This window comes from Calidris pugnax, unplaced genomic scaffold (assembly GCF_001431845.1).
Source record: "Calidris pugnax isolate Ruff unplaced genomic scaffold, ASM143184v1 scaffold133, whole genome shotgun sequence".
NCBI lineage: Eukaryota > Metazoa > Chordata > Aves > Charadriiformes > Scolopacidae > Calidris > Calidris pugnax.
The window spans coordinates 7,027,459-7,041,780 of NW_015090977.1; positions in this window are offsets into that span (position 1 = coordinate 7,027,459).

Consider the following 14,322-nt stretch of genomic DNA (forward strand, 5'->3'; position numbering starts at 1 on the left):
ATGGAGGGACCTGGAGGGAGGCTGGAAACAGCAGCTTAAGCTCTGTCAGATGTTGGAGCCGCTGCTCCACATGGAAACCTGGCAGGAAAAGCACGTGGTGCTGGGGGTGACCTGAGCAGGAGGTCATGGAGAACTTCAGAGGAGGCTGAGGGTGCTCATCACAGCACCAAGGGTGAGGGCTGAGAGACCAAAATACTTAAGAGTCCTCTTGACGAAGAAAAGCCCAAGTCTCAACATTAAAAATAGATGCTTTTCATCTTGCATATGATACAAAATCTCTTGTGATACGGTATTTTTTTATTATACTTTAGCAGCTCCAAGGAGTCTTGGATTAGGCCTGTATCACAACAATAATACACAGGAGGCTATGTTTTGTCTTGCTATGACACCAGCTAGTGTTGTTTTTGATCTGCAGGCTCTGAAGAGGGATGCTGCATCTTCTGTGGAAGGTGTTATGAGTGCAGATTAGTTAGACAAGTGCTGGAGTGAATGCATAAGTAGTGATTTTGCATAATGAGGTATGTGAAATCCCAGTGGAGGTTGTTAAAACAGATAGACAGCCTGTGGTAAACAACAAGGAAGGTAGGCTTTGAAAACAGATGGCTTTGAAAACCTGGCAAATGACTGTTCCATACTTAAAAATCAGTTTTGTTAGTGGAAAATATCTTATTTAAAAAAAAAAAAAAAAGTGAAAAAGCTTAGCCTGCATATTTTCATCAAGCTGCATGTGTTAATAAAGTTCTGTGGGTAACCATACATCATCTGTCTTCCCTGCTCTGCATGTGTCTGAGCGATGGAGGCCGTGGACCCAGTACCTGGAACGTTCTGCAGCCATCCATCGGGCTCCCTTCCACAGCTCCTGCTCTCTGCCAGATGTGTTGGTCTTCATTATCGCTGTGACTCCCTCTAGGTGTGCACTTTTCATTGGGAAATTAATCTTTGCAATCAAAGGGTTAATCCATCTGGAAAGGCAAAGTCCATGGGGGAAATGGGAATGTGGCGGGCTATTCCTGCTGGTTGGAGAAGGTGCAGAGAAGCCTGTTGCCATCTGAGATACTGCAGAGCTAAGGTTAGAGTTGGCCAGAAGATGAAATTCTGGTTTGGAGCTTTAAAATGTATCATTTTAATGTGTTTTTTATGCCTTGGTGTGAGCAGTAGGAGGTGTGAGGCTGGGACCAGCCTCTGCTTTGGTCTGTTGAAGTCACATCAGTCTGGAAGGTGCTGGTGAGCTGGCATTTCTGGTGTCACCTGTCTGGGGCTCACGCTCTGTGTTCTCCTGCAGAATAGCTGCAACGTGAATTTGTATGGTATTAGCTCCAAATAGAATAGTTATTGCAGTGTTTCCAGATGCCCAGCTTGGGGGGGCTGGATCTCAGCGTGCTGACCCTGAAGCTCTCCCTTATAGTGACTGTGACAGTCCCTCCCCCACACCCTGAACTGAGGGTTGGAGGCTGAGGAGTAAAGTAAAGCTTTTTGTTCTTTTTCAGTGTAATGTCAAAAAGCTTTCCTGTGTAGGTGCAAGTTACTCTACAGCCTGGGGTAAATAAGCTTTCATTTTCTTAGTTATTTTGGTGACTCCCTTAGAAGGAGCCCAGAGATGCCTCTCTGGACCCAACTGAAGGATTGGGCAAGTGGTCCCATTCCTTTCTGAAAAGGACCACATGGGGAAATGGGATTCCTCAGTCCCCATCTTCTGCTGGAAAAAAGGCAAGTTCCTAAGATTTGGGAATAAGAGATGGGTCATCCCATGTGCAGAGAAAAATCAGGGACAAGGGGAACTTGTGAAACACTTTGCCTGGCTGATGTGCAGGGAGATGGAGTGATAACCGCAACAGCAAAGCCCCAGCGATGGCAGTTCCTGCTCTGAAGCCCTGCTGTCCCCTGCCCTACTGCTGCCCAATTCATTAAAAATACGTTGAAAATGGGACTGCACGTGGCTTGTGCCAGTGTCCCAGGAGTGGGAGCCAAGTGTCCCTGTCCCTTTTCCCTTTGGTTTGCAAAGCCAGTGCTGGGGACAACCCCACTGCGACTGGAACTGGGGCAGCTGTGGGAGCGTGGGCTCTGCTTCCATCCATCTTAGATGGGAGAAATGGGTGTTTAGAAAGTAAGAGAAGCAAATTTTAGCCACTTCGTCTTTCTTCTTGTAAATTAAATGAAGTACTTGCTGAGTAGCTCATTTCTCAAGGTACCAATTACAGGTGGTGAGAATTTTTGCCATTATGTTGTTTTTAATCAAAAAATGCTGATTATAATATTGGGTTTGTGGGCAAGAGAAGGTAGTGGATTTTTTGCAGTGATTTCCTTTTTTGATTAATTTCAATATGCCCTATTTTAACATTTTCAAAGTGACGAAATGGGCTTCTTCGTTATTATTTGACCTTGTTCTCTACATTTGAGGCTGGAAGCACTGCTTTTAGTTGAAATAAAAATTATTGACCTGGTTATTTTTTTCCATGAGGTTTTTTTGATTCCTTTACTTTGGTTGGATTTTGACTTTAGCTGCATCTACAGGTGGAGATTGCTGGGTGAGCAGCAGCTGAGAAGTCTGACAGGACAGGAAACTGGTTCTGTTTTCTGCTTGGAGAGAAACCTTTGCTGTGTGGAGATGGACCAGAGCTGAGAGTTTCTGCCGCTTTTGTGAGGAGTTATCTTTTTTTTCTCTCCTATTGGTATTTGTACCCATCACTGAGGCCTTTCTAGAGCTCTGCCAGGCTCTGCACAATGCTCAGCATTGTGTTTAAAAGCTCATTTTTTCCACAGAGACCTGCTCTTCAGAAAGTGTTAACGTTCTCAGATAAATTTTTCAAAAGCACTTCAGTTAATGTATTGAAAACTTCCAAATTTTAATTATTTTTGTAGCTAAATAAGAGGTGAACTGTTCTGAAAAATCTCACCCCAACTGTTTCAAGATCTGTTGTTTTCTTTGCTGCTACAAGATCGTTATAAATGTCTGTCTGAGGTGTATGAAGATATTATAGAATAAACGAGGGCTGTCCCGTCATTAACAGGTTAAGCAAAAGCCAGACATCCCTGCGCTCAGATATTGACTTGATTTTTCAGTTGGTTTTGGAGCTGCAAGGAGCCAGCATATTTTATCCAGGACACTCCACTAATGCAAACCAAGACAGCATTTTTGGTTCCAGGATTGCTGTTAGGAATGTTTATTACACTTGGGGGCAGTAGCACACCATAAAGATGCTCAGGATGTTAATACCTCCCGGGCTGATATGGCTGCGCAGTCTACAGTGGGATATTTAGTATTTGTGAGCTGGCTCTGTGTTTGACAGATATTGGCAAGAAGTATTAACTTACGTCCAAGTTTGTCTTAACTTAATAAGTGATGAGGAAAGAGAAGTTTGTATTTGCTGCCTTTAAATGATGTGTGAATCTTTATGCTTCAAAGTTTTTGATTCTGCCTCTGACACGTGGCCACTTTCCTCTGTTTAAATGTTGCAGGTGCCAGCGGAAGCCAAAAGGGAAAAGGCTGCTCTTGAGAACAACTTGAAACCATTCTTCTTGTGCCTTGGAATCAGCACTTGTACTGAATTGCCCCATTTCGTCTAAGCTATTTTTTAAGCTCCTTTGAATATATTTTCTCCATCACAGTTAGCGGAAAAGTTGCTCTGCTTTTCTTAAGGGGTAACCAAGTGCTTAAGTGCTTTGCTGGATCCTGGCCAGAGCCAGCATCTTGCAGAATGGAGCCCATGACAACTCATTTCATCCCCCAAAATCTCAGTTTTCTTCACAAACTCCAGTAAACAAAGTCTCCCGATAGCCTGGGAGTACTGGAGCAGCGGCACCGTCCCAGCTTTTCCAGATGGCAAAGTGAGTGGTTAAATGACTCGCTCAGGGGAGTGGGGAGATGAGTGAGGCTGGGCAGATGTAGGAGGCAGACTCTGGGGAGGATTTTGTTGGCTGGGTTTATTACATGTTTGTTATATTTATGCTGCTGCCTGGGTGGTGGGATCGGGACGTAATTGCCTGAGTCCGTCTGTTCTGGGGGGTGTTCCTAAGAGTGTCTGGAGTGAAGGTGAAGGGGCTCTGGGTGCTCCACAATGGGTTACTGGAATGACACCAGAGCGGTGGGTGACAACGTGCAGAATGGTGGTGCTGATACTTTAGGGCACCCAGTCACCCTTGGCTCTCGAGGTGTGAAAGGCAATAATGGAAAAAAGAATAAAAGCAAGAAAATGAGCAAAGAAAACCGCTGAGTAACACCTTTTTTTTTGTCCTTGCATTTGCATTTGATGTTAATATTAGTAACTCCAGTCAGGAACTCACCTGAAGCAATTACCCAGGGACTTCCTAATAGTATTCCATCATAACACAAGGAGTTACAGGGGGTATTATTTTAAGGTAATACATTCTGTGTATTAATCATTGGTTGTTATTGACTTGGTGACACATTGCTGGTGGTGAAATGAACTGTGATATAATTAGGAGCAAATAATACCCAGGCATGCTGTGCTAATTATTTTTATGTGAACCCAATTCATTGCTAATATAAATAGCAATATTAATCACAGCAAGTATCAATATTTATGCAGTATGCTTCCATTTAGGTGCAGCTGTAGATGACAGTGCTCATACATACACCGAAGAAAGAGACATACGTGGGGTTGGTCTGTTCAGTCACACCGTTATCGTTCTGTCCATCACAGGACATCAGGCAAATGTTCTGTGGTTATAGCAAAGAACTGCAAGATGTTACTCCAGGCTGTTTCTCTGTAGAGGGCCCAGGCCTTTGATATAACACACTGAACTGCCCTCAGAAGAAGTTTGTACTTAATATCTGTCCATTTTTCTCTCCTCCCATCTCTAACCATGTAGGCTGTTGGCATCTCTCACACCGCGACTCCGATACTGGTGGGCACATCAGGTGTCTTGAGAGGAGCTGGTGTAGGAAGGAGAAGTGTCTTCTGCTCCATTTCCACGGAAATCTCGCTGAAGATGAAGCTAATTTGGGTGAGTCAGGGTCAGCTTTCTGTCTCTCGGCTTCCTCACCTTCAAGAGACAGCTGAAATACAAGTAGGTGAGTGTGGCAAATAGAAAACTTAACCGCCCCAGCTGGATTTTCAGTTTGTAAAATAAAGCCAGGAGAGCCTGTGCTTGGGTGTAGGTGTCTGAGCGTGTGGATCCAGCTGGGATACTGTCTTTCCTGTTCCTTAACTCTTTTCTCAGGATGTTGCTTTTCACAGGATCACGGGGCGGGTTGGAAGGGACCTTTGGAGATCATCTGGTCCAATCCCCTGCCAAAGGAGGGTCACCCAGAGCAGGTTGGACAGGAACGTGTCCAGGTGGGTTTGGAATCTCCCCAGGGAAGGCAGCAGCCGTGCTCGGGGAGCCCTGGGGCTGGGAAGAGTGAGGTGGAGCACTGGTGTGTGCTGGTGGCCCTGGGCAGGGATGCACAGTGCGCGCTGCAGAGGTGCACTCAATAAATTAGAGGATGATGTATGGCACAGTACATCACATTCTTGAAGGCAAGGCATATATACTCACCAGATAATGTGGAGCGTGTGAAGTATTGAATATATCAAAGAGAGACTAATCTTTGTCTGGGAGTAACCCTGCACATTTTCTGTCTAGCTGAGCCAATGCTCTATAATTTAAAATGTGGAGGGAGTGTGTGTGTCTTTGCTTCTGTATTTGGACACGGGAGGAATATGTTTGTGTGTATTTCGTGTTAGAGGGTGTCAGGGTACACATCTGCTACTTTTAATATTAAAAGATTTCCCTCTGTTATTTTGCAGAAGAAAATGTTCCCTTCGTATCTAAGGCCCTTTTCCTACACGAGGACCCATCCCCTCATGCCAGATGCTGCATCGACTCAGAAGGACCAGCGTGTCCTGCCCCAACAGGGCCTGGGGACCAGGGAGTTTCTCTCTCAAATCCACCCAAAGGAAGCTGTGGCTGCGGTGCATCCTGTGGTGGTAGTGACTCCACCACACATCAACCCAAAAATCAAAGAATAGGAACTGACAGAATAAGTGTTCTGTGGTGATTTGGCAACAACCTGCCGAAAAATGGATATTGTTCCACGAAGGTGTGTGTGACTGAAAGGTCAGCTAAAAATGTCCAATCTCTGGTTTGTTTGTGTTTAAGGACTGATATTTTATATAGTTAAAATTGCCACAACTATTTTCACCTCCCAATTTGCATCTTCTGTGTTAACATGAAAATTTAAAACCTTGGTACGATGTATGAAATGATGATTAATTTACAGCATTTATCTTGGTTTACTAATCATTCTGGTTTTAGCTGATAATTTTATTTGTAATCTCCACAGTTAAATTGCCATAAAATATCATAGTTACAAAGACGTTAATGAGCAGTTGAAAGGATATGACACATTGTAATTTAGGAATTAATGCACACTTGAAAAAAAGCAAATTCAAGAGAAAGCTACTAATACATGTGCGTTGCAGGAAAAACAAAGCAGGGGGAAAAAAAAGGCTGGAAACCAGCAGATAAGCACATGAGCATTGCAGCTGTGTCACTAAATGACAGTTTAAAGATATGGTAAATTCCATCCTACCATCTCTGAACAAAGAGTAACAAAGGGCAGAGAAATGTAACAAAATAATCCAGTGCTGAGCATGAGTGGTACCAGCTGGAAAACATTCACAGTCCACGCCTGATTAAGCTCTGCCTTGCGCTCTCTCATAATGGGGAGAGCTAAAAATGTCCCCCATTTAATGAACCTCAGACACAGGACTTGTGCTGGGGAGCTCCAGGGAGGGACTGGGACCTGTGTTACCAGGCAGTGTGACACCGTGAGCAAGATGCTCTTTGTTGTCCCTAATTAGAAGTCATCCAAGAGTAGGGCAAGACCTTGGAAGACTGCAGTGTTCTCCAGACCATGTGTGATCTACCACCTTCTGTGATTTCCCAGCCCCTCTGTGTCCCCAGAGGGAGCGTGGACAGGGGCTTGTACTGGGGGAACTGGGCTGGGTACCCTGCAGGGTTGCTCCAGACATGGGGCTCAGCCATGGCTCTTTTCTCAGTGGCAGAGAGCTCTGTCTTGCTCTGTCATCCATGAGTCCTTCTCACACTGTGCTTTAAATCCAGGCTGAGCATGTCCCTGTGAGCTGCTGTCTGAGGTGTGGGAACACCACCAGTGTCACCCAGTTCCTTACCCAGTCACCGCATCCCTCTCTGGGTGACATTGTCACCTCCCAGCACTGTCGTAGGAAGGAACACAGGGTATCTACCATCCGCAAGCAATACAGAATAAAAGTGTTTTCTTCTCTTCAGAACAACAACCAGAAGCTTAAGAGAGGGATTAGGGGTGGATGAAATAATCCTAGAATTGCCTGGGTTGGAAGGGACCTTTAAGATCATTGAGTCCAACCATCAACCTGACTCTGATAAAAACCATCACTAAACCATGTCTCTAAGCACTAGGTCAGCCCATCTTCTAAACCTCCAGGGATGGTGCCTCAACCCCTTCCCTGGGCAGCCCATTCCAAGGCTTAATAACTCTTTTTGTGTAAAAATTGTTCCTAATCTCCAATCTGAACCTCCCCTGGTGCAGCGTGAGTCTATTTTCTCTTGTCCCATCGCCTGTGACTTGGGAGAAGAGACCGACCCCCCCCTGGCTACACCCTCCTTTTGGGGAGTTGGAGAGAGCGAGAAGGTCTCCCCTCAGCCTCCTTTTCTCCAGGCTGAACACCCCCAGCTCCCTCAGCTGCTCCTCATAAGACATTCTCCAGACCCCTCACCCCTCTCCAGACCCCTGAAGATAATGATACGGATTTTGGTACATTTAACATGCACTTAAGTTTGTGGTAAAGGTGGTTTATTTGTGTAAACCAGGTTATTTTATCACCTGCTTTATCTCCTCCTTATTTATCTCCTTGGCCATTCTGAACTGCACAGATATGAGTACCCTTTTTAGATCACTGTAATTGCATGAAGGAGAAATTCAGTGTTATGCTTTCCTTTTCTTGATTATTCATTGTCTGGCTCTGCTGAGGTGCACAGGGATAGATCCGTTTCCTTCGTGGCATAAGAGAGACATAAATTACAGGAAATTAAGGAAGTTTTTTTCCACCCCACGCAGACAACCCTTTGTTACGTGTTTGTTCTTCATAGAAAACAGTTAGTCATTAATCTTATGCAATACAGCGGGGAATTTTATGATCAAGAAATCAAGAGCTCAACCATGCTTTCTTTGAAGGATGTTTTTACAAGGCACGGAATATCCCATGGCAAAAGTAATCCTTAACAATAAAGAGAAGAGTTGAAAGTGGTGGAGGTGGAATAGCAGTAGCTCTTTCGTTACTTTGAACTGTCTTGGGAAATTGCAATTTATACCTACAAAAGAATGGGAAGAGTTTGAAGAATGGTGTGATAATAAGAGTTAGAGCCTGTATCTTCCCAGGTTGCGGTGTTTAATGGGATCCTGGCTTCCAAACAAACTCATTTCCTTTCACAACACTATTCATGGAAATGCACGTGTCAGTCTGGGTCACTGCTGTCACCCTGCTTTCATTCAAACATCCTTTCTAAATAATAACGAACATTTAAGAACTAGGAGAGATTTTTTTAATTAGCTCAGTCTCTCAGGCACATCTATTTTGCATATCCTAAATTCCCCAATTGTCTTATTTTCTGTTCTAGCATTACCTTGAGAGTACATACGCTGCCATTCATGCCATTTATAACTTAGCTGATTTAATTTCTAACAATGGATTTTAATTTAGAATACTAAATACGTTTAAATTTAATCCTTTATAATGAGAGTAAACTGGTCACTTTTTTGGATTGGTTAATTCTCTGCAAGCGTGTTACCTGTGCTGGTACCTGGCCTGGTGCTTGCTGTGCCCTTAACTCCTGGGTGACTGAGTTGGTTACAGATAATCGCAAGATAAATAACCTTTGTGTTTCAGCAGCCTTCCCTTCAGCCTTCTGCAGGTTTCCTTCTGTCTGAGGGGCAGAGAGGCTGCATAAAAGAACGTGTTTTTTACCTGCTCGTGTTAAATTGAGACTGAGCGATGCTCCTGGCTCCAGCTGTTGGCTCAACTTCTGCATCCAGGAACAGTCAGGCTCCTGCATCAAGTGGATTTCAGCAGGGGATCACAGGGATACGCTGTATTGCAGGGTCATCACAATCTCTTTTGGGGACTGCACAGCAAGGAATGTGCCAAGGATTGAATGGGAGAGGCAATGACAGTATTTTTTAACACTGCGTATTTTTTTTCCATAACACAAAAAGCTTCCCAGTAGCTTCTGGGCAGCTTTTCCATTTGTTTGTAATGTTCTCTCCATTGAAGCTGCATCCCAGTGATCAATAAAACTTGATTAAGGGTAATAGTGAAAAGCAGCAGCCTGCAACCTCATTGAATGTAAAAATCCAGTACAGAGTGTGGTGACTGGAGTCAAATAATCATGACTCAAAGGACAAATATGTGGCTGCAGAACAGAAGAAACTGACGCTGATACTGCCAGGGCTTTTCTTTTTTCCTTACTGACTTTGTCCCATAAAAAGGAAGCCCCCACTTCCATGAGCTGGATGTGGAACTATAGCTGGGCAGGAGGATAAACCCCAAACAGATAAGTGTTTTGTTAAACATGTTTTCATTTCAGATCAAACCAAAAGGGTTGATTTAGAACGACGAAGAAAACAATAAGTGTTTTGTTAAACAGTTTTTTTCATTTCAGATCAAACTAAAAGGGTTGATTTAGAACGACGAAGAAAACAAAATAATAAAGGAAAAAAACTCTTTCTGAGGCTGAGTGAATGCTTTGCCCAACCTTACGTGAGACATTTTATTTTTGTCTTGAGTAGTTCTAAATATTAGTATCCATGATTACAAACAATTAACATTTTGGAGTGAAACACCATTCCAGATTTTCAAAAATTGAAATATTTGTTTCCTTTCTCTGTCTCTCTTTCCAAGCATCAGTGTGACAAAATAGGCACGTGAATGCAAAGCGTTTTGTTCGAATTTGGATTCTTCCACGCCAAGAAGGCCTGAGTGCCACCAACTCTGTTTGAAGGTCTGTGGTGGAAAAGAAACCTGCATCTTGATTTTTGGGACTGGTGAGACTTCCTCTCTTCAAGTATGAAGACAGAATTGGGAAATTCAGGGTTGCCAACTGCAAATATATAAAAATTATCTTAGTGACTTGAAAATAATCAATTCTTGCTTTAATGCAGTTGTGGATTCTTTTGATGTGCCTTCTGGTTTCTGGATTGTTCAACTATTCATAGTTATTTCTCCAGATTTTCTGTACCACCACAAAGGAGTAATACTCCCTGTTTCATTAATTGGGAGTGTCCCAGGTGAGCACTGGGAGCTGCGCCTTTAAACAGCAAAGCAACATTGGAAATCTCTGAGGTAGGAAAGTTTGGTTTCTTGGGTGTTTGGTGCTTCTTGGGAACTTCACAGGTGTCTGGTGAGAAAAGAGCTGGAATGCCCCAAATACTGCGGTTCTTTGTGTTGAAATGCTTCAGACTGTAGGTACAGTAGGGGGAAACTTAGTCTCTGGAGAATTCTCCCTCACCAGGTGAGTGTGATGGGATGGGAGGTTTGATGAGTGCAAGCTTTGGGGTGGTCTGTAGGTGGGGAAGTTGCTGCTGGGCTTTATCCTGGCAGAGTTAGGAAAATCTTGCAGTAGGATTGTCCTTGCTGACGTTCTCCGGTGGTACCTCTTCTCTTACAGCTCGTCAGCTGCAGTGTATCGGAGCTCAACCTCTGCATGAGCATTAGAGACTCATACTCTAAGGTATTAGTGAAATGGGTAGATTCTGCTCTCAAATCCATTGTAGCATTAAGGCAATGTTCTAGATACCACATTTTAGAAAGCAAAATGAGATGTTAAAGTAGAGGTACCCGAAGGATGGCAACTTACGTGTTGGTCACTTACTGTGGCGATGCAAACTTGGCATCACACTTTATCTTGCCCAGTTAATTGAGGCTGTGTTTGAAATTGTTTCTCTTTTTCTTTTCCCCCAAATGGAAAGTTAAATGCAATCCACTTTTTAGAAGCTGTTTTTAATTTTGGCCATCCAGTAACATGCTCCAGTAATGAAACCTGTACCTCTACTTAAAGGTCCTTTGTGTAATTTATAGACCCTATTTTCTTTCCTCATAAATTCCCACTGTAGTTTCTAGGGAGGTGAAGTGTACATTAGCTGCTCTCCCCGGAGACTTCCATACTGTGCATATAATAACTGTGAGATAATAACTCAGACCAGTAGTGCTGCGGGCACTCAGCTCCCAGCACCGTGCAGAATTGGGTCCTCAACTTGACCCTGATATGAGCCAACAAGGGGCTATTTTTCTTCCAGGCAGTACAATTTTTTGGCGTGTAATTTTTTCCAAAGCAGAGACTCAGGGGAGGAGGGGCTGTGGATTTTCCTTTGCTGTATTTATGTGCAACTCTCTGACACGAGTGGTTCTTTGAAGTGTCTTTAGGATGCTGTAGGGCAACCGTTTTTCTCATTTTAAAATATCTTTTAAATGACTAAAAACTTTCAGATGTGTGTGTTTGTATTCATAACAGAATGTAAAAGCACCACGATACAGCTGCTAACACGCACAGAAAGTCAGCGTGGTCAAGCTCTGCCAGTGTTGCAATTTCTCTTTGGTCCTGTGGTTGGGGACCTTTTAGATTAAATTCATTAGTTCATGGTAGTTTTGAGACGTAACATAAGCCTCCAAAGGGATCTTAAGCTTCTCTTTTTTATTAAAACGAAATCTTCCCTTGGCATTTCTCTAGGCACTTCTCCAGTCACAAATAAAAGGGACACCGCTGAAGGATATTCTGCCGCACACTAAAATGCCAGCAATCCAATTAAAGGAATGTTTAACCTTTTGTAAATAAAGCTATGGCTTGCACTGCCTTTTGGCCAAAGGAACAAAATTAACTAATTTATTATTAAGCTTCTTACCCAAGACTGATGTGTGTATTCGCGATATAGTTTACAGCATTATATATAAGGCCAGAATACTATTAAAATTCCTCTATCCCAGAAGGTCAAGTGGCTGCAGATTCAGATGCTGCTTTCAGGACAGCTCTGCTAAGTCATGTCCTTCTCAAAAGCTACCTCTGAGCCTCCCGCAGTCTCCAGTCACAAAATCCTGATCCAGATGTTGGATGCTTCACAACGTTTTTTTATATTTGTTTTTTTTAATATGGCCTTTGTTAAAATGAGGATTAGGATCATTTTCTGATTGTACGTGTGGATTTAGATAGGAATGTGTTCAAACTCTGATGAACGTTGTTCTAAGCCTTGATCAAAAAACACTTTGAAAGCTAAACAATTAATTCTAAATCTGGATGTCAATGTTATATTACCTCTAGAAAATCTAAAGAGTGTAGAAGGCTATGTTATAATTTACCTTTATTGCTTCTTTTGCTGCTACTCAGAAACTTGATCTGTGGGGCGTTGTGCCTAGAAAGATTTGGCAGAGCTGTCGGACCGAGCCTGGGAGCAGACCTGGGAAAGGCTGGGAACGGGCATGGAGAGGAGGGGGAAAATGTTAGAAGTTTTCCTGCTCTTTAGCATCCTGTAACTCTGTAGGGCTTTAAACAGAGAGCTCTGGGATGGTAGGAAAACCCCTGTAACAGTTTTACTGGCAAAGTTGCATTAAGACAAGATGGCAAAGCAGAGGCTGTAGCTTTCTTGACTCGCTGATGGGCTTAAGACACATAAACCTACTTGAATTCTGATGTGGCAGGGTTCAAAAATAAATACAACTGGAGAGCAATCACACAGGGCAGATCTCTAGGCTGCTCCTGCTGTTCAGATCTGAAAAGAGGAGCCTCTGTGCCTAACGGCTTGGCCAGTTTTCAGCAGTGAGCATTGGTTTAGTCTAAGATATGGCTTCTCTATATGAGTCCTGCCTTAACTCTCCTGGATGTATTTCTTGCTTTCCTGTTGTGGCGTCCCTGAGAGAGGCTGGAAGCTCTGGATACCTGTGGGGCAGCAGAAGGCGTTTAGGAGGGACCAGGGAACTCGGGCCAGTGGATCCCAGGATTGCATTTGCCACAGGAGGGCAAGAGGTGAGGGAGAGTGCGGAGCCTGAAGGTGGGCCTTGGGGGGAAGGTGGGCTTGAGGGAGAAGGTGGGCCTTGGGGGGAAGGTGGTCTTGAAGAGGAAGGTGGGCCTCGGGAGGGAGGTGGGCCCCAGGGGGAAGGTGGGCCTCAGGGGGAATATGGGCCTCGGGAAGAAGGTGGGCTTGAGGAGGAAGGTGGGCCTTGGGGGGAAGGTGGTCTTGAAGAGGAAGGTGGGCCCCAGGGGGAAGGTGGGCCTCAGGGGGAATATGGGCCTCGGGAAGAAGGTGGGCTTGAGGAGGAAGGTGGGCCTTGGGGAGAAGGTGGGCCTCAGGGGAAGTTGGGCCTCAGCAGCCCAGGACACACAGGGCTGTGCGTGCCTGGCTGGCAGCCCATGCGGCAGGGACTGGCAGCCTTTGGGGGAGTGGGACCTATTCGTTCCAAACACTTTGCAAGCAAAGGCTGAAAAATACAACTATTCATTATTCAAAAAGGGAAGTCCTTTCCTGGGTTAACGTGTGTGCGTTTGCTGTGTGGAAAAAGGTTAAATGGTAAGGAGGAAGATGGGGCGGGAGTCCAGTGCCTTACAGCCTCACTGGGACAGTGCCCGAGTTGTGTGCCCTGTATGAACAGGTTTTGGAAATTCCGTGTTCTTGAGGCCACAAGATGAGTAATAGTAACAGCATAAAGAAGGATGGTGAGTAGCAGAAATGGAGGCTGGCACTGCGTGTTTTGATTGTATTAAGACTAAGTTCATTATTGTTGTGTGGCCAAGACCGAAACAGGTGTGATTTTTCAATTTCTTTGTGATCTGCCCCTGTAAAGTGTTTTGTGGGTCTGTGAATGAGGCAGGGTTGCATTAGAGATAGGAACTGCACACGCAGGATTCTAACTGTGCTGTCCCAGTTAAAAATGACACATCAGAAGCAGGCTGTGTGTCAGCAGCTGCCAGGGCTCAGTAGTGAGGTGCTGTGGAGAACAGCACCAAATGTAGCAATCAGTGCAGCAAAAGCCTTAAACAGGCTTAAAACCATAGAGGTTTGTTCCTCCACGTGATCTTTGTTTCAGGCCTGGTTTTGCTTCTGTTTCCCTGTAAGTGACCATCAGTAATAAAACTGCAGAAATTACAGTGAAAATGTGTCAGCATGGAAAGGCAGTGGGTTTCCTTTTGTTTTGCAAGATTTCTCCAAATTTGTGCTTGACTTTGAAAAAACATTAAGTAAAACTCGGGGCTGACTTGGTGCAGGTTGGATGGGGCTTGACTTTGAAAAAACATTAAGTCAAACTCGGGGCTGACTTGGTGCAGGTTGGATTTTGT